Consider the following 24,837-nt stretch of genomic DNA (forward strand, 5'->3'; position numbering starts at 1 on the left):
CCACTAGCCCTCGACTACAGGAATGACGGGCAGGATACAGTCCCCACAGCTCCACAGTCTCTCTTCTTTCTGTACCCTCCCCTGAAAATGTCTCTCCACCTGTCTCCTGGGAATCTGGTTCCTCCCCTATTCTCGTACATTCCTGTGGTCAAGGTCAGCAAGTATTTTCTTAAACAGCCATATCTCAATATGAGATTTTCTAATGATTAATCTGATAATACTGTATAGATTATATTGATAATATAACAGAGAAAAAGAACACCATTGGGTATATGTTTGAAATAAGAAGCAATGATTTAGATTAAGGTAATGAAGGGAGAGAGGAAGAACAATTGAGCTAATAAATTATTGAAATGGACAAAACTACAATAGTGATGTAAATTTGAGAAAAATTTCTGAAAAGAACAATGACTTAACGTTATCTGTCATTCACTGCAATGTTTTTAATGAATGTTCTGAAAAATATAAAATGTATAGAGATGAGATAAAGAAACAGGATACATATAGGAGACATATAGAACGAACATTTTGCAAATGTTCTCTTTGGCTCTAAAAAAGAAATAAGCCATAAGTCCCTTTAATCAAAAGTGAAATTACCTTGATCTTCCATGTGACGGCCCCTGCACGTGTCTGGTTCATTTCTGTAACCACTAACTTTGCAGTATATCTATTGTGACAAATAAATATGTGGTAACTATATGGTAAATAAATGTGCAGCAAATGAGTGATATATAGACCTCCACTACAATATAAGGGTTCCTTGCCTTGGAAAATTCCAAGTTCTCTCTGAAGAATTTGTCTGAGTCTGTGGCCCAACAGATTTTGCTCTGTTTAACAATATGGCTTGGGAAAACTAATTAGAATTTTCCTTCTCTTTTTGACCCGGGATGTGGTAGATATTGAACAACTCTGAAGAGGTTTTTGTTATGAAATTTTATCGAATTACTGGCATAAATATAGTCTAAATCGAAGTTGGCAAGTGTGCTTGCATTTTCAAATTTATGCTTCTTAAAAATGATTAATAGAAGGAGATGAAATAAACAATGGTACCCTAGTTAGGACATATTAGAACTTAGGTGAACACTTCCTGTTGAGTAAAGAAAGTTACGGTAGAGTAGTCATGAGAACTGAGATTACCAAATATGTGGAGATATAAATTTACCATATGAATGCAGCAGTGATAGAATTTCCAGTAAAGGGAAGGAAGTGAGAGGTGGAAGAATCTGATGCATTAATGGGAGTTAATGGAAGAGTCTGTGAATGTGTGTGGTATGGGGAGTTAAAACACTTAAAATTTCAAGATATTAGATGCCAACCAGGGCTGGCGCTGTGGCACAGTAGGTTAATCCTCTGCCTGCAGCACCAGTATCCCATATGGGTGCCGGTTCTAGTCCCGGCTGCTCCTCTTCCAATCCAGCTCTCTGTTGTGGCCTGGGAAAGCAGTAGAAAGTGGCCCAAGTGCTTGACCCCTGCACCCGCATGGTAGACCAGGAAGAAGCACCTGGCTCCTGGCTTTGGATCAGCACAGCTCTGACCATTGCCGCCATTGGGGAGTGAACCGACAGAAGACCTTTCTCTGTTTCTCCCTCTGTCTGCAACTCTATTTCTCAAATAAATGAATAAAATCTTTAAAATATATTAGATGCCAACCAATTGGTGTTACTTTTAAAATTTCAGTTAAGGAGAGGATAACAAAAATTGTAGATGGATTTAGTATTATTCCCAGGTTAACTGATGGCAAACCTAATTAAATTGACCTGGGTTGTCTTGATTGTCCAATTGTGTCAATATTTTATTAAAGAAAGGATTACTTACATATGTATTTTCTTGGACAAAAGAACAGTTCTTAAGTATCTAAACTGTTTCCTTTATAGATTACAAGTACATTATTATTATGAATTCCAAGACTTTGATCCAAGTCAAATAAACTGTTCAATAAACCAGTGTATAACTAGGTATGTAGAATTCAATAGAAAATAGTCATTCATTTAACATTTAAGTTTATATTTCTAAAAACCACCTGTGTAATGCTGATAGAGCTAGTTTAGGTTCATATTTTGAGAACCACTGTTTTATTTCATCACACTAAAATTAAAGATGGAGATCTGATCACATTTCCATATTTTGACTTTTTAACATATTCGCATTCTTATATAATCTGAATATGAAAACTAACTCTATAAATAGTGTCAAAGACAGTGTTTGACATATGGTATTCAAAAATCATTTGTGAGAACAAATTAATTTGAAATTTGCATATTACATTGGTAATTATAGATTACTCACTAGAAATTCCACTCTTTGTTATGCTTTGGATGAATGCTTTTCCAGGTCAAAGATTATTACAACATCAAGCCTCAAAGTTCACGTGGTGGAATCAGCACTATTCCAAATGCAAATATATTCATCGATTTTCTTGAGGGTGTACACAGTTCTTTAGGCTTATGATTTTTAGACTTCTAAGAAACCTACTAATGAAATATTATCAGTTACTTAATCATGATACACAGAAACTAAAACCTGCATTTGGTAGTTTTCTGATGACAAAGTCCTACTAAGCCATACGAAGGCATGCAGCTGGAAAGGAGTAGGTGGCATCAAAACTCTTCCTACGAGGTCATCTAAATAATTGTTGCTAGATTGTTCTGAATTGATCATCTTTTTCAATATTGTCTCAATTTTAATTATAAATTATTGTTAGTTTAGGTTTAGCTTTTCCACTTTGTTCTTTAAAATTTCTTACATTATCCTAAAGTGTAAAGCTGCACATTCTCTTACACTATTTTTATACCAAAACCCTAACACTTTTCAGCAGTTAAAATATTTAACTAAAGTGGTTAGAACAATGTTGATCATTGAATAATAAATGTTGAACATGAAAGATTTCAGTAAAATTGTATGATTAGTGCTTTACAATTGCTTAATAATGGCTTGCTGTATTTTCTAAGGTTAGTTCTTTGTTTTGAAAAATTTCGAACAAGAAATGCAAAACCTTTTATACTACATAAGTTGCTTCAGTGTATTTCAAACTTTGAAAGTTTTTTCTGGAAAGACATAAATGAGTTTCAAAATCTGAAGGTAACATTTCTAATGTCCTTGGCATTACCTGTTTTTAATAACTGTGCTTAAAGGACATTTCAATATAATATAGATCACTAATAAAATTCTGTCTAATTTGTATCATCTTCTTGGTTTTTGAGGAAATAATCTTCAAGGGGTTAAGTTATGCACCCACATTTTGCAAAGCGAGGTTACTGGGAGATTATATCAACATTGCTTGTCTAATTTTAGCAGCATTCTGCTTAAGCTTTATACTTCAGTGTTACATACATAACTGTGATTCTTGGAATTATGGTATATAAAGTGATGGGATTTGGTTGGAGATGAGGCTGGAGAGGTAGGTAAGAGTCATATTGTGAAGATCTATATCTGTCTACTAAGCTGTTGTCTTTACCTCTACTAATGAATGTTATAAATTAAAAAATTAGTTCAAGAATAGAAGTTTTACTTTTCCATAAATACATAAGGTTTGATAATATAGGGGTAGGCTTTATTTTAATAAAATGCTTATATATGTTCTCTATTTCATGTCCATTTATAAGAAAGTCAAAAATAGAAAATCAGAACTCATACATGTAATCAGCAAATGATGTACTTAAACATTTCACTTGATGACGGGGTAGTGGTAGGTGAGTGGGAGGATGGTTCTTATATGCGGAGAGTTTAAACTGTGAAAACAGTCAAGCAGGCTATGACAATATAGTATAACAGGTATCATGTTAGGTGTGCACATAAAGTATTGTAGAAGTATGAAGGGAAACCTCAGATCACTGTGGGAAGTCAGGAATGCTGACAGAGGAAATGCTAGATGCAGCCTGAAGGATGCATAGAATTAACATGTGCTGGACACAGATACCATAAAATTCTGGAAAACTGGAAATAGTGTAGTATATCCGGATCACAGTCAGAAAAAAATGAAAGAGATCAAGTTGGAGATCTGAAAGACACAGGTCCTGAAGGCTCTTATGAAATGTTTCAAAGAAATTAAGCTATACCATGAGAAGTGGGAAGACATTGAAAATGTCAAAACAGGGATTCCATTCATCATTATTGTTGTATAAAATTAATAGGAAACAGGTTAAAGCCAGTTGTATTTTTTTAATGAAATGTAACTACCCAAATCAATGATGTTGCCTTGGGAACTGGTGAAAAATATATGTAGCAAATCTGTTGGATCTGATGATTAAATGGAGGTAAGAAGTACAAGAAGCAAGAAGACAGGTATGGGGACAGTATTTGCTACCTACGGGCTTGTTGTCTTTAAAGACTCCTATGTGAAAACATATTATTTGCTGTCTCATTTCTACAAGTTTAGAATAGAGTCTTGAATATGATTGTTCATATTTAATAGAGAAATGAATTGTTATTGAGATGGGTGTTAGGCACAAGTTTAATGGAATATATTCAATGAAATATAAAATGAATTTAAAAGATAATCTGCAGGAAGCTTGAAGTCATAGTATACAATTGCTTTAACATACTTATGTATACATGCAACATTTTGTTTTGTGTTCCAACAATCTATTTAAACATTACACTGAAGAACTGTATACATAGCAAGGAATGAATGTGACTGTACATATAAAAGAGTTTTTTGCTCAGTGAGCACACTCATAACCAACACCCAAATTAAGAACAAAACACTACTCATACGAAAAGAGTTACCACTATTCCCCTTCTCCATTTTGTTGTTAAAACAATTTATTTAAGGTATACAAATTTCATGTGTACAGATTTAGGAACATAGTGATACTTCCCACACTTACCTCCCTACCGCCCACACTCCCAGCCTTCCTACTCCCTCCTCTCCTAATCTCTCTCAATTTTTACAGTGATCCATTTTCAATTTACTTTATACTCATAAGATTAACCCTACACTAAGTAAAAGTTTCAACAATAGTAAAAATGGGAAAAAACACTGTTCAGGGCTGTAAACAATAATTAAAACTCAAAATAGCAGTTTCACTCCTATATATTACATTTTTGTTACTCTATTAACGCAGAACAGGGAAATATATGGTATTTGTCTTTTTTGGAGTAGCTTATTTCACTAAGTGTATCGGTTTTCAGTTGCATCCATTTTGTTGCAAAAGGCAGGATTTCATTTTTTTTATGGCTGAGTAGTATTCTACATAGTCTGTCTATCTGTCTGTATCTATTTGATAATTTCTTTATCTTATCTTCAGTTGATGGACATCTGGGTTGATTCCATATCTTAGCTATTGTAAATTGAATTGGAATAAACATGGGAGTACAGATCACTCTTCCATATGCTGATTTCATTTTATTTGGGTAAATTCACAAGAGTTGGATGGCTGGGTCATATGGTACATCTGTATTCAGATTTCTGAGGTGTTTACATACTATCTTACACAGTGGCTCCACCAGTTTACATTCCTACCAAGAGTGAATTAGGATACCTTATTCCACACGTCCTTGCTAGCGTTTTTTGTTTTTTTTTGTTTCTGTAAGAGAGCCATTCTAACTGGGGTGAATTGAAACCTCATTTTGGTTTGATTTGTTTTTCCGTGATGGTTAGTGATCCTGAGCATTTTTTCATGTGTCTGTTGGCTGTTTGAATTTCTTCTTTTGAAAAATCCCTGTTCAAGACCTTTACCCATTTCTTAACTAAGTTGTTTCTTTTGTTGTTTACTTTTCTTCCAGAAATCTTTTTATTTAAGGTATACAAACTCCATGCATTTCATAAATAGAAATTTAGAAACATAGTGATCCTTCCCACCCTACCTGTACTCCCACTCTTCTTCCTTCTCCCTCTCCTACTCCCATTCTTATTTTTTACTAAGTTGTATTTTCAATTCGCTTTATACATGTAAGATTAACTCTGTATTATACTAAGTTAAGAGTTCAACAAATAGTAAGAGAAAAGAACTGTTACTCAACAGTAGAGACAAAGGCTAAGTCATCGCATCTCAAAGTGTCATTTTCATTTCTGTAGATTACCTTTTAGTGTGCTCTATTAGTTACCACAGATCAGTGAGAACACATGGTATTTGTCCTTTTTGGGACTGGCTTATTTCAATAAGTATAATGTTCCCAGTTGCATCCATTTTGTTGCAAATGACAGGATTTCATTTTTGTTTGTTTATTGCTATGTTGTTGAGTTTCTTGAGCTCTTTATAGATCCTGGATTTCAATCCTTTATCAGTTTCATGGAGTGTTCCTTTTGCAACACAGAAGTTTCTCAGCTGGATGTAATCCCATTTGTCTTATTTTTGAATTGATTACCTATGCTTCTGTGTCGTTTTCAAGAAGCCTTTGCCTATGCCAATGTCTTGCAGTTTCCCCAATTTTCTCCTCTAGTAATTTGATGGTATCAGGTCATAGATTTATATCCTTGATACATATTGAGTTGATTTTTGTATATGGTGTAAGGAGGGGGTCTTGTTACACTTCTGCATGCAGAGATCCAATTTTGTGTATATATACTATATTTTTACTCATTCATCAGTTGTTGTATATCAAGGTTGGGTCCTTATGTCTGCTACTGGGAATTCAGTTGCTATACACATAGGTTTGCAGGTATACCTTTCATAGGTTAATTTCATTTTCTATATATATATATATATATATATATATATATATATAGGAGTGGGATAGCTGGGTCATATGACAGATCCAATTTTAGTTTTATAAGAAATCTCCATACTGTTTTCCATAACGGTCATGCCAATTTTCACTCCCACCAAATACATTAGAATACCTTTTCCCCCATATTCTCTCAAGTACTTGTTATTTTTTGACTTTTGGATATTAGCCATTCTAACTGAAGTGTAATTGTGTCATGGTTTTTATTTGTGTTTCCCTAATAGCTGGTGATCCTGAGCACTTTTAATGTGTCTGTTACCTATTTGTATTTCTTCCCTTGAAAAATGTCTACTGATATCCTTTGCCCGTTTCTTAACTGAATTATTTGTTTTGTTTTTGTGACGTTTCTTGGGCCCATTATAATTCTATCAATCCTTTATAGGATGCATAGTTTGAAAATATTTTCTTCCATTTTGTCAGTGGCCTGTGGGGGGTGGGTCGGGGATATTGCAGCCAACTGGTTTGTTTGCAGTTCCACCATTTCCAGGTGCTGGTGTGAACAAGCTAATCCACAGCTGAGAGTGAGCACAAGGTACCAGCGTGCTTTACCCACTGAGGCATGCACCATCCAGAGCACCAGCTCACTCTGCAGTGTCTTCTGAGCCGCTGTGAGATCCACCCCTAGTGTTTAGGGCGCTCTGAGTCGCTGCAGTCATACTGGGCAGATGATGGAAAACCAGCCTCGTACTGAGATTCTCTTAGCTCCAAGACCCAGGCCCAGGACTCACACAGTCACAGGGTGTGGGGGATCAGCTCTCCCTCCTGGAAGTTGCCCTGTCTCTGGTGGCAGTGGGACTTCTGGTATTCCCTGAATCGGAACAGAGCTCTGCAGCTGCTCTACTGCATCCAACCGGGTCCAGTGCTTTGGTGGGAGAATAGGATACAGGCATGTGGCTTCCCTATGCAAAACAAAGTGGTTGCTCAGTGCCCCTCAGCTCTCCAGGCTGGACCTGAATGCAGGGGACTGAATTCTCCCCTGGTTAAATCTTCTTTCTACCTTATCCTAGGAAGATGATTTTGCTTTTCAGGGAAACAGTGGTGTAGCTGCAGGGGTGGCTGGTGACCCAGCTGGTGGCAGTGTGTCTGTCCTTTCTCCTCACTGCCCCGTGGAATCTCTGTTCTGTTCACTCACTTCTCTACTGAAATTTCTCTCCGTCAGTGCCCCAGGAATGTGGTCCTTCCTTTGATTTCCTGGAATGTTTCTGTGGCTGAGGTCAGTGCAGCTTCTCAGTATTTGGCCATGTCAGACCTCCTGTTTCAAAGATGTTAAACTAAAATTTATCTTTCTAGGATCCATGCCTTTGCAAAAAGAATAACAAAGTCAAAGGTAGTTTTATTTATATAATAATTAGTGTCTGCTTAGAGAAGTTAATTTTGAGTATACATGTGTTTATGAAAGCATATCAGATATTAGAGTAAATCTTAAGTTTTAAAAATCCTAGGAAATTTTTTTATTTTAATTAAGACATAAAAATTCCATCTATAAAAATTTAGGAACATTGTGATACTTCCCACCTGCGCTCCCACCCTTCTCCCTCCTTCTTCTCCTATTCTCACTGTTAATTTTTACAAAGATCTATTTTCAGTTTACTTTATAGTCATATGATTATTCCAACACTAAATCAAGAGTTCAACAAATAGTATCCTAGAAAATTTAAAAAGTAGTTTCATTTTAGAAGTATTTTTTCATCTTTACATGATCTCTTTTATAATTTTTATTTTTTCCTTTCATCATGTCCTAGTTTCCCACAAATACTGATGTACTAGTCTGTGTTTGTATGTAATAGTCTGAATGATCTTACCTATTACATGTGTTTTGCAGAGAGCATGCTAACACATGTGCCAGCTTTTAAGTTTTCCTTCTGGGAGAGGCACAAATCACTTTTGCTCATACTTCCTTCATCTGAGTAAAGCCATGACTTCATTTAGGTCCGCTGGGCAAACCTGCTTTCCTCTGTGTTCTTGCCAAGAATAAAAGGACAAGATGCTGGTAAAGAGCTCAAATTACCACCAAGGGCTGCCCTTATGGACAGCAGTATTTGATGCAACATATTGTTCTCTTTTAATTAGGTGTTTCATACCATTACATGTACATTGGGTAAGTAAGTAAATGCAACAGAAAAGTCCATGATTTTATGGAAATTATTCTGGTTAGGGAGTAGAACAGACAGAATAATTTCAGAAGGTGACTAATGCTATGTAAAAAGTTAGGAAGAAATAGAGGATACCTTTAAATTCATTCTGTACCCAGAATGAATGAAAATTTGAGAAGGTATCTAAAGGCTGATTTTCAATTATTACACATGTTCATCATTTTAAAACCATATTGATGAGAAGTAGACTAATGGTTAAATTTTGGAAAAGAAAAGAATCTAATTTCGGACAGTCCAGCAAATTAGCTAAAATGAAGCAATAATAGCTTCTCCCACATTCATTTTCCATTTTAGTGATTTTTAAAAGCTATTTGAGGTAAGGAAAATTATCTAAAAATTGAATGACCGCATTCATACTATAAATTATGTAGGACTAATAAAAATATGTACTATATAATCTATTGAGAGTGTATTCTATCTGATGGCTATGCAAAACATAATGACAGTTTATAAGACAAGCCACTGGCATAAGACCAAATTGCCAACTAATAAGAACCTATGAGGTTCTAAGAGGCATTATTGTAGGTGCAGGTTTTAAAAGGGGCTGAGACTCCTAAATGCTTCAATTATAATGTACTTTTCCTATTTAAATAATTACTTTGAGTTTTCTGTCCTACTAATCACATTTTTATAAGTAGGATAGAATGATCCCAAATCACAGGAGTTAGAGTTATACAATGCTAAGAGCACCACGACAAAGGCAAAAATTTCAAAGGGAAGTGTTACCCAACTCAGCATGCATAATATTAGGAAATACTGTTTCCCCCCTCCCAGACAGATTGCTCTATGCCTTGAAAAAAGCCCATTTTTCTTGTGAAATTCCGAATGAAATTTTTATTCAAATTTTAACTTTCATTTTTTGAATGAGCATCAGAAATAGACATGTTAACAGTGTGGTTTTGTGTTGATGTGATAGCAATGTGCTGATAGGTGCGAGAGTGGTTTGTTTCGGAGACCTTATTTCACAGTAATGTGATGCCTAGAACTCTTCCTGCTGCCTTTGAATCAATGCTTTATACTGTGAAGCACAGGACAAAGACTTGTCTCTCACTCTACCCTAATGAGGAGACCAGAATAGATCTTAACAAAATCCTCTGGCAAAATTCCTTACCTTTTGAAACCCCATTTTAAATTCAGGAAGTCACTGTGCATACAAATATGTTGCCGCTCTGGTCTCAGGTTGTAATAAGTGTTTTTCTTGAGATACACAGCCAGATGATGAAGTTGTGAAAGATGCTGCAACTCTCTATGAAACTGGGTCAGAGGATGCCTCTCTGAGGACTTGATATTTGAGCAGAGATATGAAAATGTGAAGTAGGAGTCACAAGTGAACCCAGATAGGATAGCAACACATGCATATATCACAGGAAAGTAGAACATGTACATCTTAGATATGTTTTACATTTATTTTCTTAAGCACTGGCAAGCAGTCTATTCAAGAAATACAGCTAGTCAGAACAATGGAGGTCTAAGTTAAAGATTTTATTGTGAATCAGTAGTTATAATAATACAAAGACCAACAAAACAGAATTGAGCCTTTTGCAAATGAGAAGAGTGATTAGGTTGTTAGGGCAAGAGGTCTTAACAGAACAGTGTTTATGTCAGAGATGAAAGCACAAAATAAAATTATCTATTAATTCCATTTTTCACAAACTTTGTGAAGTACCTTCATCTGTTAAACTAATTTTGTCAGAAAATAGGTACATTATATTGGCTATAAATAAGAGACTTTCATATATAAAAGTTACTTCTTTTCATATATAAAAGTTAATTCTTGGCATATAACAACTTATGCGTTTAATTTTCTTGTGGAATTTATTTAAAAAGAGAATTATATCTTACAACCAAAAAGAGACACAGTGATTAACTGTATATTTATCTCAGCCTGTGTATTCCTGATGCCTTAGAGGTAGTAGCAAATATATTGCCATACCAGGTAATGGAAGTCTTGAGAAAATGCTTATTTTCTGTACCATAAAATGCCAGACAGCATTATCTTGAACATAAAACAGATTCTTAGTCATTGTTAGTTGAGAGCATGAGAATATTATTGCCACATAGAAAGCAATAAAAGTAGACAAATGGAAAGAAGAAACTCTTCATTATAGCTCTTGCATTATGTATGTTCTAAATCAATACAATGCCATGCCCACTTTGGTGAGGTCACTTTGAAATAAAAACTCTGTTGTAAAAAAAAAATCATTCTTGGCATAGCAAAAAAAAAAATCCAAATATTTTAGAAGTAATAGGGTATATTTCCCACTATAACTATAATTTCTATATAGTCAAACATATGTTGGATAAGTATAAAATCATATTTGGGAAAAGATAAGAAGATAAGACATTCTGAATATAGTCCTCTGTGTTGTGGGAAAAGACGAAAAGGTCTGGGTGGAAGTAGACTATGAGATCTCATCTGTCAGTGAAATTTTATTTGTTTAATAAACAAATCTCAGGCAAACATCTTATTCTGTGTACTCTTCTGCAGTTCAACATTTTTTTTCATAGCTTTAAAAGTATTTTCAAATTAAGATGTGTCTGTAGTTCTGATGTATCATTGTGTTGTTACACAGTAAAATTGATGAACTTAGTGCACTTCCAGAAAATATTTAGCTAGCTCCATTATTAATAGAAAAAAGGATAATAGAGGATGAGAGTGTAGTCCTCAGAATTAGATATTCCACAATGCTCAAATACTTATTATAAATTTGAGTGCCAAAACTTGTTTTAAAGCTGGTTTTAATGTTACTAGTCATCGAAGTTCTTTTTTAAAAGTTATTTTCATTTTATATGAAAGGGATAAGGGGAGGCAGAGAAAAGAAGAGAGAGAAAAGAAGAGAGAGAGAGAAAAGAGAGAGAGGGAGAGAGAGAGAGATCTTACATCTGTTGATTTACTGCTCTGATGCTCACAATGGCTGGGGCTGAGTCAGGCCAAAACCAGGAGCCAGAACACAATCCACACCTGTGGCTGACAGGAAACCAAGTATTTGGGCCATCGCCTGCTGCCTTCCCGGGTATGTATTATCAGGAAGTTGGAATTAGGAGATACGTGGAACTTGAAGTCCAGCTCTCTGATACGGTGTGCAGAGGTCCCAAGCCATGTCTTAAACACTTACCAAAAACCCAACCAACCTCAGATTTCATGATGTGCCTGAGTACAAGCAGCTAACACGTGATGAAAAGGAGATCGTTTGGCAATGTCTGTGTACATCTAAACATACACACCCTTAAATGTCTGTAACTCCTACTTGTCAATTACACCTCAACAGTCTGAAATAAGTTTTAATAAAGCAAGTAGAATTCAAGTAACCAGACTTAGATTATTAGCACATTTGAAACCTGTTTTTTTAAGATGTTTTAACACATATATGCTGTTTCCTGAATTTCCATTTAGCTAATATTGTTGAATAATACCTTTAGATATTTATAGTAAAATACACTATGATCTATGTTTCAACTTCAAAATCTATAATGTTTTAAATAAAGATATAAAAAGCAAATACAACAAGGTGTCACGCTTAAAACAGATGAATTAAAAAGATCACATTTGCACAACTCTAGAGAAAGGTTCACTTGGAATCGTGAGTGTATTCTACATACTGCAAAAGCCACCTCCTGAGTTAAGGAATTATATGGTGAGTGCCACCCGAGTTTTCTTGTCACTATAATTTTAGGGAGCATTCTGTGTTACTTACCAAACTTCCCTGTTACTATCTCTGTGACAGTTACTAGCCTCCTACGTATCAGGTATTTAATTATTTTTTTTAGCATTGTTTCCCACAGTGAAAATTTTAATGTGTAAGAACTGGGCATTTTTCTTTTACTGTGTTTTTTTATTCACTGTTGTTAAATTTGTACTGTGGCAAATATTTGGATAAGGAGTACTCTATATACTTTTGTCTAGAAATGCCATGTATGTGGCAGGCAGTCTATAAGTATATTTTAATAAGTTAATGATGGCATAAGGTAAATAAAATTTCACTAATTTTCACATGTCAACACCGCTAAATAAAAACAATTCATATGTTAACATTGTTTTCAAAATTGAAGTCTTAGTGACACAAATGAAAAGAATGAACTAAAACTAATTTAAAATTAGACAGTAATTCCTATAAAGACATTGTATTTATTCTCACCAACATTATCTCATTATGTCATTCCTTTCAAACCACACCCTTGTCAAACTCCACAGAAACCCCTCGTTTCCACTCTCTTTCTACATTTATATTATTTCACAATTGTTACACAAATGGAATCCTGCAATAGATAATGATTTGAAGTGAACTTTTTTGCATTCAGAATAATCTCCTTGAGATTCATCTAAGTGGTTGCCTGTCTCTGTAGTTAATTCATTTTTATGGTTGAACAGTATTTCATGGTGTGGGTATACCGCAGTTTGATGAAGAATTATTGCTTTGAAATGTAGTCAGTTACTTAAGTCTTTATCACAAATAGAGTTGCTATGAACATTCATTTGCACATTTTTGTGTGGAAATAAATTTTCATGTTCTAGGATAAATGCCAACAGTGCAGTGTCAGAGTGGTAGAGTGAGTCCATTTTTAGTTTTAAAAAGGAATTGACACACTGTTTCTCCAGAGCGTTTTTTCCATTTACACTCCCACGAAAGCTGCCTGAGTGACCCAGTTTCTGTACAGTCACCCAGACTTGATGCTATCACTATTTTCTTTTCAGCAATTCTAGTACTGTAATTATATTTACATATTTGAATTCATTATTGGTACTGAAAACATTTTCATGTTAATTTTTCATCTTTATATCTTCTTCAGAGAAATGGCTGTGCATGTCTTTGACACACTTTACAAAAAATAGGCATTTCATTTCTAGAAAATTCTGTGATTCTATCTTTACATATTGAATATTTTTCAGTCTCTCAGCAAATCTCTCAGGAGGCGTCAGTAAAGTATCAATATTTTTCTTCTATATGAATATTGATACTTTTATTTCTTCCCTGCCTACTTATTAACTTTTCTTTATAATTTCTTAACCCTACTTTACTGACGCCTCCTGAGAGATTTGTTTGATGTAATCTGGGTCAAAACTTTTTCTTAAGCTACATCCAATTTCATTGAGCACGTCTCTTTAGTTCTTTATTGTAGTCATTGAAGCACCAAGTATTTCTCAGAGATTTTCAAAGCTATTTTTTATATCAAGTATTTTTAAAAAATGCTTCTACTTCTCTGGGGATGGCTAAGTTGATTTTAAAATCTTAACTGACATTTTGGTTAAGATTTTTGACATTAACTCTACATTGTAACATTAACTATTGTAGCTTGTTTTCTTTATTATTTCTTTATTTATTATTTCTTTATCGTCATTGAGCTCCTCTAGGCACCCCATCCAATTCTCATCCTGAGTGCATTTTGTTCCTTTGATGTGTCTACTATCTTGGGTAGTCATAAGTATCTGTGAGATAAGCTAAGGCTCAGATCACAACTTCTGCAGTCACTGGAGTTTGAGAATCGATTAGAAAGTGGATGTTACAATGAATTCATTTCAGAGTGTAGCCTGATGCATTACAGACTGGGCTTGACCTGTCCCGGTCTCCCACCCTACTTTCATGAAAATGTGGAATGGAATGCTTTGGAGTGGCCACTTCACAAGTAATAATTATGGGGAGAGGAAAGTAAGGGGATGGAGAATACTGTAGTCGCTAATTCACCTGTAAATGTTATATACTCCTGATCTGTTATCTGTTTTGATTCATTTTTATTGTCTCCAGGGAAAAGCTTTAGTGGTGATTAATTCATAACAGTGATAAGGGCTGGGAGGCAAAAGGATGATCAGCTACCCCTGTTTGTGACATGGCCTCCTTTCCTATAGGGACTGCAGGTTTCCCTGTGGGCCCATTGGTCTGCCTCTTGTTTTACAGCATTTCCAGGGCTGGCATTGAGGAAGTTTCATTTTTAATTGAGAACTAAACCGTGGACAGTTGAGTACTGTCTACCTGGGCTAAAATTTTTATCCTGTTTCAATATTTTGCTGATATCACCTGTTTAATTGCAATGATTGAGACCCTTTGCTCTCAGTTTCATTTTCCTCAGACCCTCACCTCCCATCGAGTCTTGCAGTCTCGCCATCGAGTATCTGCTTCTAATCTCTCTTTTTTTTAACCCAATTTACTTTTTTCATTAAAGAAATAATTATAAAATATGTGATTGCCATTATCTTATTTATCAATATCAAAGAATATGACAATGAATGGGGGTGTCAAAGTTTTAATGTTACCTCTCTAAACCTACTCACTCTGCTTGAATGCCTTAGTGGCTTCTCAAACTTAAAATTTTGAATTCTTTTTTTCTAATTGTTTTTAATTTTAGATTTACTAACCTTTAATATTTTGTCATATTCACTTAATATGTAGATACTATATACATACAAATACATACTGTGTTTCTTGAAAACAGGGATATTAATATCACAAAAAATGGTATTCATGACAGTGATCATAAAGTGAGAAGAAAAGGGTATATGTCATGTATATAGTATAATTCAGTTAAGCACAAATTATAACAATACCAAATAATATGCTATTCACAGAAGGTTGTAGAAAAATTTTTAGTAATTATACCTTTTATAAAATTAGAATTAGTCTCATGTTATATAAGAGAAATGAATGAATATATAGCTAAGCATCTAAAATTGATGGCCTTTCTTATTGTAGGTAGATGATGGTTTCTCAAAATGTTATTTTTATTTGTGATATATGAAAAAATCTGATTTATATGACTGCATGATACACCTTTAATTTTAGGCTTAAAGAGCTTATATTTTTGCTACTTTCTCTTTAATAATGCAGTTGTACAAATGGAAATATGTGGTCGTTCCAAATTCTACTGGAACCTCATAGTAGATTATCCTTTCATCTGAGGTTTATTTCCCCCAGCTCTGTTTTCTCATGGGAGGAATACATTCAAGGCCCACGGTGTTGGATTCAGCCATGCAGTTTACTTTTGGCAGTGGAATATGTTTAGTATTAGTAAGAGTGTTAGTTCCGAGCCTAGGCGTTAAGTGTCCTTGCATGATTCTGCTCACTTCTCTGGAACAATCTGACCTCATAAATGAGAAGAACCTGCTTTAGGTAGCTCAGCGGTCCAAGAAAAAAAAGAGACAAACAGCACTAATCTGAATTCTTTCCATGACCAAACACACTCCTATTTACTCCTAGGTTAGATCAGCTAAAGCACAGACAACCTACTGATGCACCAGTAAGAAATAAATGCTGGTTGTTACATTTGACATATCTTATATTGTAATTTGCAGTCTGCTACATTGATACATGATGATATTAACAAAACCTGATATGATTAATGATTAAAAATTCTTTAATAATTATTTGCATTGAATAAACTCAACATTCTATCTTTAATGACTAGTGCAGGCTGGCGCCGCGGCTCAGTAGGCTAATCCTCCACCTTGCGGCGCCGGCACACAGGGTTCTAGTCCCGGTCGGGGCACCGGATTCTTTCCGGGTTGCCCCTCTTCCAGGCCAGCTCTCTGCTGTGGCCAGGGAGTGCAGTGGAGGATGGTCCAAGTGCTTGGGTCCTGCACCCCATGGGAGACCAGCATAAGTACCTGGCTCCTGCCATCGGATCAGTGTGGTGCGCCGGCCGCGGCAGCCATTGGAGGGTGAACCAACGGCAAAAGGAAGACCTTTCTCTGTGTCTCTCTCTCTCTCTCACTGTCCACTCTGCCTGTCAAAAAATTAAAAAAAAAAATGACTAGTATAATACTTAAGATCACATATGACTGCATATATCTAAAATGAGCAAAATAACAGATGTTTAAATATGTCTAGCAGAAAATAAATTTAGATGCCAGCAATCCATTCTTCACCTGGTGCTCCCAGTATTACCTGACAGCCTGCTTTTCACTTTTGTTTTGTTTTGTTTTTATTTCTTTGTTACAGGGCATGACTATCAGGCTTAAGGTTTCCTGATCCTCTCAGATAGTGGTAGATCAGAATGAAAAGGAAAAGGAAAACACAAAAAAATTTAGAATAATTTGCAAAATAATAGAGTGAAGAAGCCTGGTTTCTGAGGCTTACTTCAGTCTCCTCCCAGATGCACCACAGGGCACCTCCACTTACATCTCCTTGGCCAGGACTAGGTCACATGACCATACCTAATTTCAAGGGATGCTCTGGTATAGAACAACTGAAATTTGAATTCTCTTTTAAAGAGCACAAGAACTGGGAATATTTTAGCAGGCAGGCTTTTCTGCCACATTGTCCTATTTTTTCATTAAAAAATATTCTATTTCACAGGCCATACACTCATTACAAGATAAGACTACATTTTGGTGAATTTTAAATTCTAAATTTTATAAGATTCACAGTGTATAACATGTTGAAATTATATTACACTGTGTTTGAATATGTTTTATATAATATTGCCATGTTTTTGTCTGTTCTCCCTTTTTCTCTCAATTTTAATACTGAAATAATATAAAAGGAGCTTACTCTGTATGGTTTTTGATTACTTTTGTTTATCATAAGTACCTAAGTTAGCTAATTTTCATGAAAAAATAGTTTTATCAGTCAATGGTTTTGTTCAATGATTTCCTTGAAAAGAGAGTATTATTGACATTTTAAATCCAAAATCCAGTGAATGACGCTAAACGGCATTTACACATTTTTATAAGCATTACTTGTTGTTCTTTTTTCCTTCTAAATCTATAAGTTTGTGACACTTTCATTAAACTTTTTATCATATTGATATTTTTATTTTTTTATTTATTTAGCATCAGTTTTATTGAGCTATAATTCAGATAACATGCAAATCACATAATTCAGTATTCAGATGTTTTGTATCTTCATGGAGTTGTACAGCCCTCTCCCCTTAACCAATATTTGAGCACTTTTTTTCACCAAAGAAAGGAACTCTATACCTTTAACAGGCACCAACCAATCTCCCCACCTCCCTGTCCCTAGGCAGGAATACTTTCTCTCTAGAGGTGCAGATGATGGACCTTTTACATAAGTGGATTCATAGAATGTGCAGTCCTCATTTCTAGCTTTTTTCATTTGGTGTAATGTTTTCTCTTTTTTTTTCTTTTTTTTAACTTTTATTTAATGAATATAAATTTCCAAAGTACAGTTTATGGATTACAATGGCTCCCCGCCCCAATAACGTCCCTCCCAACTGCAACCCTCCCCTTTCCTGCTCCCTCTCCCCTTCCATTCACATCAAGGTTCATTTTCAATTCTCTTTATATACAGAAGATCAGTTTAGTATATATTAAGTAAAGATTTCAACAGTTTGCACCCACATAGAAACACAAAGTGAAAAATACTGTTTGAGTACTAGTTATAGCATTAAATCACAATGTACAGCACATTGAGGACAGAGCTCCTACATGAGGAGTAAGTGCACAGTGACTCCTGTTGTTGACTTAACAAATATACACTCTTGTTTATGGCATCAGTAATCACCCTAGGCTCTTGTCCCAAAATGAGTTAGTGATGTCAAATTCTTTCTAAACACTTATATGAGCTTCCCTATTCCTACTTTTCTTCTAAGTCTATAATTTTGGAACACTTTGCTGATTAAACTTTTTATCAGTGTCAATAATTGAACTAAAGCCCCTGTAGTTCAGTCATTTAAATTTGTATATAAATATGCTCTAGTATAAAAAATCTATGAAAATATGTAAGCTGGAGGTTTCTCATCAGTGTAAAATTGATCACCCAAATGGCTATATCTCTTTTTTTTGAAAAATATTTATTTATTTATTTGAAATGAGGAGTTACAGAGAGGGAGAAGCAGAGAGAGAAAGAGAGAGAGAGAAAGAAAGTCTTTTATGTACTGCAAATGGCCTTAATGGCTAGGACTGGACTAGACTGAGGCCAGGAATCAGGAATTTCATCCAGGGATTCAGACTCAGGGGCCCAAGCACTTGGACCATCTTCTGCTTGCCTAGGTCCATTAGCAGGGACCTGGATGGGAAGTGGAGCAGTTGGGCTCAAACCAGAGCCCATATGGGATGCCATCCCTGCAGGCGGCAGCTTAGCCTACTATGCCACAGGTCAGCACCCAAATGGGTACTTCTTTAAATAGTATCAAGCTAAAACAGTTTTAACACAGTGTATAAAACATTCATGGTGGCATGAATTTTTACTTAAGTTGAGTAATTCATCAGTGTACATAGTGGTGTTCAATAATGTTATCTGCTATTGTAAATAATACAAAAAATGACAAAAAATTTGAGCAGGAGAATAATAATAAGCTACTTTATTGGAAATCTGTAGTCTGTGTAGTAAAAATGAGTCAACAGAAGTAAAAAGTTTATTTTAAAGATAATTAGAGTATCTCACTTCCCATGTTGGATCACTCTCCCCTTTATTTATTCTATCGGTTAGTGTTAGCAGGTACTAGAATTGTTTATGTGCTCCCTTTGACTCTTAGTCCTTTCATTATGATCAATTGTGAACTGAAATTGATCACGTGGACTAGTGAGATGGCATTGGTACATGCCACCTTGATGGGATTGAATTGGAATCCCCTGGTATGTTTCTAACTCTACCATTTGGGGCAAGTCAGCTTGAGCATGTCCCAAATTATACATCTCTTCCCTTTCTTATTCCCACTCTTATGTTTAACAGGGATCACATTTCAGTTAATTTTCAACACTTAAGAATAACTGTGTATTAATTACAGAATTAAACCCATCAAGTAGAACAGACAAAAAAACTACTAAGAGGTATAATGTATTAAGTTGTTCATTAACAGTCAGGGCTATGCTGATCAAGTCACCATTTCCCATAGTGTCCATTTCACTTCAACAGGTTTCCTTTTTGGTGTTCAGTCAGTTGTCACCAATCAGGGAAAACATATGGTATTTGTCCCTTTGGGACTGGCTTATTTCACTCAGCATGATGTGTTCCAGATTCCTCCATTTGGTTGCAAATGACTGGATTTCGTTGTTTCTTACTTCATAGAATGGCAGATGTCCTAAATAGCACTCTGGCCTCAGAATCAGCCCTAAAGGCATTCAGATCTGGCTGAAAAGCCCATGAGAGTATTTCAGGCATGGAAAGCCAAGACACTCTGGCAGAAGATCTCTGTGAGTGAGATCCCAGTGGAAAGAACAGGTCTTCAAAGAAGGAGGTACCTTTCTCTGAAGGGAGGAGAGAACCTCCACTTTGACTATGACCATGTCTAAACAAGATAAGAGTCGGAGAACTCAGAGGGCTTCCATAGCCTTGGAAACTCATGACTGGAGCATAGGGAGATTACTGATGCCATAAACAGGAGTGTCAATTGGTAAAGTCAACAACAGGAGTCACTGTGCACTTACTCCTCATGTAGGATCTCTGTCCTTAATGTGCTGTGTATTGAGATTTAATGCTATAACGAGTACTCAAACAATATATTTCACTTTGTGTTTCTATGGGGGTGCAAACGATTGAAATCTTTACTTAATGCATACTAAACTGATCCTCTGTAAAAAAAAAAAAAAAAAAAAAAAGAAATTATCAATTCCCAACTTGACTCTCACTGGGATTAAACATGACAATAGGTCTGATCTGATTTCATCATCATTTAAAAAAAATCATCTATTATTTTTCACTTTATGTTTGTGTGGGAGCAAACTGTTGAAATCCTTACTTAATGTATACTAAGCTGATCTTCTGTATATTAAGATAAGTGAAAATGAATCTTGATGTGAATGGAAGGGGAGAGGGAGTGGGAAAGGGGAGGGTTGTGGGTGGAAGGGATGGTATGGGGGGGAAGCCATTGTAATCCATAAATCATACTTTGGAAATTTATATTCATTAAATAAAAGTTAAAAAATAAAAAATAAAAAATAAGGAATTAAAAAAAAGAAAAAGAAAAAAAAATAAAAAAATTAAAAAAAAGAAAATACAAATCATCCTGTCATTAGCTTATTTGAACTCCTGTACTGTGAAATATTCAACAAATATTTGAATTAAAATGAATTAAAAAAAAGATAATTAGAAAAAAAATGAAATGCCCGTGTGTATTAGTATTGCTGCAGATATAGTTTTGTAAAACTCTATTTTATGCCTTTGTCAAACCAGTATCTAAGAATGTTAGACTACTATAGTTTTGATCTGTGATTATTTAAAAAAAATTTTTTAAATTTTTTTGTGTGGGTAAGGGCACACTTAACTGGGAAGCAGAATGAGCAGTGACCAAAGAACATCTCACACTCAGAAAGACACACAGAATGTTTGCTGGTAAAAATCAGCTGGAACATGGGTTCCCTGGAGCAGCTTCCCCATCCACACCTCTGTTGTTGATAAGGAAAAGTACAGGCATTATCCTGTGGGCAGCCATGGTCCACAAGAGAGAGAGCCCTTAGGAGTGCCTTCTGTTCTTTATATAAAGAACTTTCTCTCTAGATATTTTGAAGTCTTCATTCATTACTTTCATTCTGCATCCTCTCAAGGCCATCAGGGCAGCTTCTGCACAGACTGCCTTGATGTCAGCACTGAGAGGTCATCTTTAGTCAGGATCAAGTCGTGCAGGGTTGCATCATCAGCCAGCCGCATCCCGCTCCTGTGAATCTGAAAGATGTGTCTCTTGGGCTTTTATCCAGCAGGGGGAACTCCATCTTCGTGTGAATGTGGCCTGCTCTGATAAGTGCTAGATCCAGAGTTTCTGTTTGGTTTGTGGCAGTAATATCTTTCACGTCTCCTCTTGAATCAAATCCATCCAGCTGGCTCAACAGTTCCAGCAGTGTTCGCTGAAGTTTTCTCTGACCACCGCAATTTGAGTCTTCTCTTTTAGTTCCAGTAGCATCAACTTCATCAGTACCCATGATGGATGGTGCATGTTCTTTGGCAATGCGAAACTTCCCATCACCTAGGTATTTCTGAATTAAGTTCAGAGCCAACCACTCTGAAAGTGGCCAAGGTTTGGTTTGCCACTGCCTTGGCCAACAAGGTTTTACCTATTGGTAAAACCAACAGGTGGGCTACAGAGAATGACTCCCTTGGGGCTTTATTCCCATCTCTTTGCAGTATTCTGGGTGGGTGAGAGGAAACTCCACAGATACCTTCGTTTCCTGGATTTGCCACCCCCTAATTACAGCATAGGTCTCCTGAGGGGCCTTTTCTGCCTTCATCATTACATCCAGGGGGCTGTGTCATCCATCAGCACCCCATCACAGCATGTACCTTGTGGCTGGGCAGGACCGAGCAGCCTAATTCCAGTACATCCTTGCCCACCAAGGAAAGGATGCTGACATAGTGTTTTGCGCCCACAGATGTCAACACGATGCGTGTCTGTCATCGATGATCTTCTCCAAAGTTCTTCCTGATAGTGGGGTCCCTCTCCGGTCGTCTACTTTTGCTCTTTCTTCCTCCTGCTTTTCTCCTAATCGTTTCATTTGTTCCTGATTTCTGATGAATTTTTCCTCCATGAAAAGATAGTCCTTCATTCTGACTTCAGTGAGTCCAGCCAGCACTGACTTTGGCATGTCACCAGTGGCAGTTTGCTGGCAGCATCTGGCCCCTTTGTTTTCTTCTTCGTTTTCCCCCTCTGGTTTGGCAGAGGCTTGTATTTCTTTTTTTTGTCCTTGACGTTTTTCTGGCCACCTCCAGGACCATGACCACCAATCTGACTTTGACCCATCATGACTCGGCTGCTCAAGCTACTGCCTGATCCATGATTACTGTAAAATTTACTGCATTTTGGAAAAATGGTCATTTTTCTATTCATTTTTTGATTATAGCCGTTGCCTACTTGGGTCTTTTTTTTTTTTTTTGCTTGTTATTTCTTAAACTTCATATTTGGTGAAGCATTGTCTATTTACTGTAATGTAAATTTAAGCAATATTATCTCAAAAAGTAAAAAATAAAAGGGAGATGGAGGACAATTGAGAGAATTGTACCTATGAACTATAATGCTATAACTAGTACTCAAACAGTATTTTTCACTTTATGTTTCTGTGTGGGAGCAAACTGTTGAAATCTTTACTTAATGTTGTCGCTCCCCGTCTTCGTGGAGGAACGACACAGGACCCTGCGTTGTTCTTTCGTCTGCTCGGCCCTCCCCGGGTTTGCTGCTGGTTCTTCCCGGGTGGGCTACTGTCCCTCCATCTCCGTGGAAGGGCGGTTCCCCCTGCCACATTCCCCACTTCCGCAGGGGAGCGGCACACCGCCGGCCGGCTCTCTCGGCGGCTGCACAGGTGTTCCTTCAGATAGATGTTCCCCTTAGATGTTCCTGGTGCATGTTGTCTCTCTCCTCCTTTATAGTCCTCTTCCACCAATCCCAACTCTGCTACCCACACGCCGAGTACGCTGCTCTCCTCCAATCAGGAGCAGGTCCTACAGTTTATTGGTTGAACTGGAGGCAGCTGTGTAGAAGCTGTTTCTCCCTTCTCAGCGCCATATTGTGGGAGAGCAGATGCATAGAATAAGTCTTAATTCCAGTAACTTAGTCTAGTCCGAGTTGCTCCCCACAAATGTATGCTAAACTGATCTTCTGTATATAAAGAGAATCGAAAATGAATCTTGATGTGAATGGAAGGGGAGAGGGAGTGGGAAGGGGAAGGGTTGCAGGTGGGAGGGACATTATGGGGGGGAAGCCATTGTAATCCATAAGCTGTACTTTGGAAATTTATATTCATTAAATAAGAGTTAAAAAAATTAAAAAATAATAACTAAAGCAAGTTTCCAATGAGAAGTGGAAGGGACAGGTGGCATTTATGTAAGAATAGGTATAAGGTTATTAATTATAAGCCCAGGACATAACAACAGTAGAATATCTTATAGATGTAAAGACATACACCTCATCATTCATAAAAATAACTGTAGGAAGTGATTATGATCCGCCCATGTCAGAGAGATACCAAGAAAAATAAGAACTCTAAACATTCAGAACCTAAATACCAATCTGTTAGTACTCCCTGAGAAATCTAACTTATGAAGAAAGATGCTTACTGAGCCATTTAATTCCAATTTATCAGAGTTGAAATCTATAATACATTAATCTTTAGGTTGAGATGTCCTTTCACCTGCTGATCCAAGCATGGCAAGAAAATAATTAGACTATGTTATTTTCAAACTTGATAGGAAACAAGATTTTTCTTCCATAGTAGTTTCTCAGAGCCTGCTAAAAATGATTATTTTTACTGTTATACATGGTCTCTTGGGTAGTTTTCAGTCTTGTTGTTTTAACAGATGGAAGTAATACATACATGGTTGAGGGAATATGTCAGTAACATACAAATACTTTCAACATGCGTATGCAACAATGTGAACTATGCTGTCATTTAGTGACTTATGTAACATTCATGAGTGAAAACTCAGCGCCGTGAGAGCACACTTTCACAGCAGTCCCTAGATAAAATTCCGAAGCAGAATTTGACACCACTGAAACTGTCAGGCCTTGCAGAATAACAAGCTCTGTTGATTAACCCTTCTCCTAAAGACAGATTTATTATCGTAGGCTATCATTCATTAGTGTGGATTCAGTTCAACATAATTAGGCCTCCCCCTTGAGGAAAAAAAAAAACCCACTATCGTTTTTCTAAAGGAATGTTGGGTAATCTGTGAAGACAACATGTATGTAATAACAGGAAATAGAGGATAGTGATGAAGAGCGTAGACTTGAAATTAGGTTAATTGTGAGCCTATATCATCTCTGTCTTCTTACCAGCTGTGTGACCTAAGAAACTATTAGTTTATCAGTTTCCTCAACTGTGGAAATAAGGGTAATCATACTACAGTGGATATTTGTAATTAAAGTATAAAAGCTGTTGTAAAATACTGTTAATAGTGAGTCCTTGAAATGTTGGCAGCGATTATTTTTTTCTTGTACTTTTCTTAGTAAACAAAAGTACTTCATTTAAATGTTCCAAAATACCATCCCGACTGGAATTCCATAAATGGTGTAAGATGAATATGTGCTGTTAGAGGATCTGCCTTCCTAATAGCTGGTGGTGGAATTAGGAATAGACAGAAGTTGGCATTTAGACACCCTACTGGTTGAGATCACAGTCTGTTATGATATAATTTATACTAAAAAC

The 24,837-nt window shown here is 36.2% G+C and overlaps 1 protein-coding gene and 1 pseudogene across 1 annotated transcript in view; one reads left to right on the plus strand and one right to left on the minus strand.

Annotated features, from left to right (window-relative positions):
- The window catches only part of MDGA2 (MAM domain containing glycosylphosphatidylinositol anchor 2), an 896,755-nt gene that overhangs the window by 810,671 nt on the left and 61,247 nt on the right, over nucleotides 1-24,837 (plus strand). The window lies entirely within an intron of this gene.
- Nucleotides 21,162-22,439, minus strand: LOC108178310 (26S proteasome regulatory subunit 4 pseudogene; annotated as a pseudogene).

This window comes from Oryctolagus cuniculus, chromosome 12 (assembly GCF_964237555.1).
Source record: "Oryctolagus cuniculus chromosome 12, mOryCun1.1, whole genome shotgun sequence".
In the NCBI taxonomy this organism is placed as follows: Eukaryota; Metazoa; Chordata; class Mammalia; order Lagomorpha; family Leporidae; genus Oryctolagus; species Oryctolagus cuniculus.